Source organism: Otolemur garnettii, unplaced genomic scaffold (assembly GCF_000181295.1).
Source record: "Otolemur garnettii isolate 467f Iridium unplaced genomic scaffold, OtoGar3 scaffold00039, whole genome shotgun sequence".
Lineage (NCBI taxonomy): Eukaryota > Metazoa > Chordata > Mammalia > Primates > Galagidae > Otolemur > Otolemur garnettii.
In genome coordinates, this window is record NW_003852434.1 from 12,831,917 (window position 1) to 12,837,712 (window position 5,796).

Genomic DNA, 5,796 nt, shown 5'->3' on the forward strand with positions numbered 1-5,796 from the left:
TTACTAACATGGAACATAAAATAACTGCCATATAGCCTAGACAAGTTAGAAAACCATTTAAGCAGTATTTGGTTAACTGAAGTTCTAAAAGGGTGCTTTCTAGAAGGGGCAAAATCATACCTAACTCACCTTTAGAATGCTAATGAGTGAGATTCCCGGGTGGGTACTGGGGGAAGTAAGTTAATGTGATTTACTTTGATAAAGTCTTTTGGTAAAGGTTCACATTAAAGGCCTTTGGGGTGGGAATGTGATTGGAATGTCAAAGGGAGAATCAGGGGTGATGTGAGAGAACAAAAGTAAGAAAAGAGGTGGAAGCAATAAGGTAAGGATGAAATCGGGTCTAGGCCTTGTAGGCAATGGTAAGGACTTGAGATTGTACTGCCTTTGGAAGGTTTGGAGAATGCCATCTGATTTGTAGTTGTAAAGGATCTGATGTGAGGACAGACTAGAGTGGAATAAGAATAGAGGCTCTGACAAGTAGAAAGCTGTTGCAGTAAGTAGTGGAGGCCTGGATTACTAAGGTTAACAGTCACAGTAATGGGAAATGTTTCATCCAGAAGAACGCTGAAGGTAGAGGAACAGACTTACTCACAGTTGGATGTGTGGTGTGAGGGAGAGAGGGGAGTCGGGTAACTTACAGATTTTTTCCTGAACCGTTGAATGCATACAGTTATACTGATCTCCCTGCCTAGTCTAAGGTGTTGGGGTTGCATCCCAGAATCTATGTTTGAAAGGCAGAGAGCTCAGTTAGGAAGCTACTGCACTCTTTCTGGGAAAAGGAAAAGGAGCTGAATGTGGGCAGAGGCTGTTAAGTATGGAGAGGCATACACAGGGAACATTTACACAGTAGAAATCACCATTTAGGAGAATGCCATAGGTTATTTACTAAATTGAAGATCTTTTTTCCCCATAAACTCCACTTACTGGTGTATCCCCTGCACTCTACAGCAGTGTTTTTCAAACTTTCTCTCATAGCACACTTGAAACACTTAAATTATGTTGATTAAAAAAAAGAGTAAGTAAAAAGAATGTACTTACTGTGCTTTGAACTTATTTTGAAAATTAATCAATCATCTTTAAAAACTTTTGTCACACACCTAAGAGATCCTCTTACACGGCACACCAGTTGAAAAATCACTGCTCTAGAGCAAGGGTTACTTAAGACTTGTTTTGATATAGCTGTAGCACTAAGAATGTTTCTGACATTCTTAAGGGATAAAAAAAGAGGAAGAGGAATATACAACAGAGACCATATGTCACCCTGAACAGTTAAAATATTTACTATCTGGGTCTTTACAGTGAAAAGTTCACCAATCTCTGTCCTAGATCAGTGGGTCATAAAGTGGTTTCTAGAGCAGCAGTAGCAGCATTAACTGAGAACTTGATGGAAATGCAAATTCTCAGCCTTCCACACAGATCTGCTGAATCAGAGACTTTGGGAGTGGGGCCCAGCAACTTGTTTTAACATGCCCTCTAATTCTAAAGCACTTTTCAGTCTGAGAACCACTGCTCTAGAGTAACTTTCACATCAACGAACCAGGATACAAGATGAGGGATGTTTGTAACAGCATTGCAGATAAAAGCCCCAAACTGAAAACAGTTGAAATGTTAATCAGCAGTACAGAAGATACTTAAATCCCAGCTCCAGGAGATAGTAGCTGTGTGTCCTGAGGTAAGTTACTTGACTTCTCTAAGCCTGTTTCCTCATCTATAAAATGGGCACAAAAATAGCAACAACCTCATAGGGATACCATAAGGCTTAAACTATTAAAGTAATTACAAGAATGCCTGGTACATAAATATTAGATTTAAAGGACAATCTGTACATAAATTATTGTGATGCTTTGGGGAAAAATATTTCAGGTTCATTTTTTGAAAGTGATGGTCTGCCCATATATTTTGTATCTAACAAAATGAGTAAGCAGATTAAGGTATACATGGTAACTATAACAGAGTTTGGAGGGCACTGCCTCTGTGAACCCGTCTTCACGTGTGTAAAATACCTTTAAATTGCCGATATAGGATTGTGAAGAAAACTGATGAAATGTATATGCCTCCATCCGTCATGTTTGATACATAAGAATTCATTAATAAATGTGCTCTTTCCTTTCCCAATTCCCCTTCCATTTTTTTCAACGTTTCCTCAATCCTTCGTTCCACAACACTGTGGTTTCTTGATATTCCCTGAAACTATTGTCAAACCCAAGGTGCAAAGTGGCTTCCTTGACTACCAAGATTAGTTTTTTTCCTTGAATCAAGGTCAGAGAGTCAGTTACTGCCACAGCTATGCCCCGGGGGCAGGTTTGGGCCTAGATCTAGGACAGGACTGTAATCCAGATATTTCAAGCCTTTTAGCTTAAGTTAGTATGCTAAATGCTTATTACGTATTTAGCGGTTCTTAAACTCGTAATAGGCACACAAAGACAACACCCCCCCCCCACACACACACACACAGTAGAGACCATGTCATATTCTTTATATACCCCAGGGCCTAACACCCAGGCCTGTATTACTGCTTTAAGATATTAGGATGAATATGACTAGGCTAAGTTAATAAACAACAGAGGTGAGTTTAATATGTAAAAAGCTGAAACCACTGGCTGCAGTTTAGGTTCGTCTAGAGCAGCAAACTGCAGACACCTAGTTCCGAAAGATTACTTAATTACCTCCCTCTTAATAATCAAAAGGGACCAGAAATATCCGTCTTCAAGACATAGCGCTGCGGCGAGCCGGCTCTTGCCCCCGCGATCTATTAAGGGCGGCGAGGCTGGAGCCTCAGGGCAGGAGAAAAGCAGCCTCCTTGTGACGTCAAATCAGCGGACTCTCGTCTCGGCTCCAGGCCGGTTCCGGTTCCCCGGCTTTCCGGCCGCGAGACTGCGAGCGCGGCGGCGTACTGCGCGTGCTCCGCAGAGGGACGCGAGAAGGTTGGATCCGGCTCCCGGAGGAGATGCTTGATTGGCTGATGCCGTGCTGGGGGGTTCCCTGGCCCTTTCGGCAGGGGTAAAACAATAAGAGGGGGCGGCGGCAAAGGGGGCGGGACGTCCGTGGTCCTAGTCGCTCGCGGCAGCGCCTGGTGCCCGGGAAGAGGTGGTTGTGGGGGTTAGGGAGCTCGCGGCTCTCCGGCTCCGAGGCTTCCCGTCTGTCGGAGGGAGGGGGCGACCAGTGAGAAGAACCCGCCGTAGCCGGTCCTCGGCGACTCTCCTGCTGACCTCCGCGCGACGTACCCGCCGCCGCTGTTGGTTGGAGGTGTGTACGGGGGCCGGGAAGGGAGACCGGTGTGGTGGTCGGTAGGGGACATTCCCTTCGCGCTCCGCGGTTCGAGGCAACCGTCCTGTGTGCGAGCCCTGGTGTCGGAGGTATAGTGGCTGAGACATTGTTCTTGGAGGCTGCCTGCGCTGCCGTGTGCGGGAGAGAGAACCGAGCCTTTCCTCTCAGGTGAGGGACGGGAGGCCGCCCGGCCAGGAAGGTGACCAGCGCGCGCCGAGCGGACGGAGGGCTCCGGGGGCAGCGGCGCGGCTGGTGTCTGTGAGAACGAGGTGGCGAGGCGAGGGAACGCAGCAGTTCCCGACGGCGCACTAGTGGAAGCTCGACACAGGAAGTGGGGGAGTGGGCTTTCAGGGAGGGCGTCGAGGGCAGGGAGCCTGCTGGCCTGGTCCCCGGCTCGGTCGCGGTTCTTTCGGAGCCGGGAGGCCGTCGCCGCCCCGCCCGTGGGGGAGGGGAAAGAGGCTGTGTCGGCGGAGGCAGAAGCGACGCAGATGCGAAAGTAGCGGCCTCCGGGCACCATTTGTGTGCGCGGAAACAATCCGGTTTTGAAGGCAGCCGCCGCTGCGCTCACCTAGTACCCAGTTCCGGCGGCTGTGATTACCCCCCTCCCGTTTTATCCTTAAGTGTTCGGATGCCGGGGCTGTGACGTGCTCCTTCTTCGTCTCCCTTCTTATGCAGCCAACCCCATATTTACCCTGAAAGCAGAGATGTTTTAGAGTTTTGGGGAATAGGTTTTTTTTTCCTCCTCCCCGCTGTTTTGGGTCAGAGGTGGGAGAGGAACATAAAGCCTCCCTGGATTGTGTGGATTGTTAGTCGAATCTGATCAAATTTTTCCTGCGTCTCCAAAAGCAGATATCCTAAGGTGGCCCTAATGCCGCTTTAGGGCAAATGGAGTTTGCGTCTGTAATTTTCCGCATAGATCAATTTTTTTTCTCCAGAATATACCTTATTTTTTAAACTGGTTTTTATTGTAAGTGCTTTTGCCTTTGAAAAGAAAAGCACGTGCACTTCTAGGTGGAATAGCGAAGTGGTCTGCCTTTTCTCCCTAGATGACAGTTATTAATTTGAGTTTTAACATAACTGATTTTTAGTTAGGAACAAGGTTCCATACCTCGTTCTAGTAGTCCAGATGTTAGCACTGCAAGTACCTGGATCTGGGAACCATTAACTGCAGTTAAGGGAGCCTGCGTGCTAGGCTGGAAGATGATGGCAGTTCCTTGTCCAGCTCCATATTTGGCAGTTAATAGCCTTCGGCATGTGAACAAAGTTTCTGAGTAAACATTTGGTTGTGTTAGTATCCAGTGGTCCTTTGGTGTCCAAGATTCCTGCTGGTATCTAAGATTCCTGATCTTAAAAAATAGAAGGTATGGTGAGTTTGAACCTCTTAGGATTGAGTTATGTATTCTATTTTTAGTGGTATCATCTTACATTTTTCTTAAAATTTTAGAGTTAGTCATATGTGTCCTTCTGCTCCCATTTAATCTCTACAAGCTTTTTAATTCTGAAAACCTATCAAGGTATATTGTAAGGTAAGAAGGACCTGGACCCCAAGTGGATTGCTTACTAAGAGCTGTGGTGGATCAGATTGTTGAATATTCAGGGTTGAAGTATTAGTAATGATGAAAAAGCATTAAGAATAACATTAAGAGTGGAGTGAACCAGAATGCTTGTGGAATGGATGGGGATCAGAAGTAGAACGTACAGGTCCATTGGTAATTTTATAGTCAGACTAACTGGCTAACCTAAGTGCAGTTAGCAGCTGAGCAATTGGAATTGTTGGCAGGCAACTCTTGGTTTGAAGAAAGTGTTTGCACTGTTGGTAGCAGGAAATAGTTATCCATATTTGGTTGTAAAAGCTTAAAAATCAAAATTTCTGTGTCAGTTACTGAAAAATTACAAATGTTAATAGTGTCTTTAGATTCTTACCAGCTTCTTCATCCTGAAGAATTATTATTACCCATTATCGGGATTGAATTTTTTTTTCCTAGATTGCTTTAAAAAGACTTTTTTCACATATCTTGAATGGATATGGATACAGTGAATGATTCCTTTTCAGTGCTGGTTTTAAGAAGCACAAGCTTAGGGTTGCTTCTGAACTTAAATTCAGTAGAATTTAATTGACAGACGTAACCTACTGGTAGACACTTGTTTAATACTTGATGGAATAAATGGAGTTCTAGATCTCCTGGCCTGCCTTCAGAAGCAGTTGAATCAATTTCTGGACTACTGTTTCAAATTATTTTTATTTTCTGATTTCCAAATATTTTACCCTATTTTGATGCCATGGTAGGCATGTTGGTTATATTTCTTTGCTTTTTACACTGCCTAACAGCTTCAAATAAATTCACAGTTGGATTTTTAAAATGAACTTTGTGTGTTCTTGGTTCCTTGGCTGCTCTTCTAAAGCATTTCTTAACCAGGTGTAATGAAGACATCACTGGAGGCAGGAAACCTGATATCAGATATTCTGTCTTGTAACTCTGAGGGACCTTGAACTCCTTTACTTAGGCTTTTTTTTTTTTTTTTTTTTTT

General features: G+C 44.6%; 1 protein-coding gene across 2 annotated transcripts in view; it reads left to right on the plus strand.

Moving 5' to 3' along the window:
• The first annotated feature begins 2,972 nt into the window (after positions 1-2,972).
• G3BP2 (G3BP stress granule assembly factor 2) overlaps positions 2,973-5,796 on the plus strand; it is a 32,834-nt gene continuing 30,010 nt past the window's right edge. For both annotated transcript variants that reach the window (XM_023513376.1, XM_003790075.3), the window contains exon 1: positions 2,973-3,246. The gene's annotated coding sequence lies outside the window, so the exon portion shown is untranslated. The remainder of the gene's footprint in view (positions 3,247-5,796) is intronic.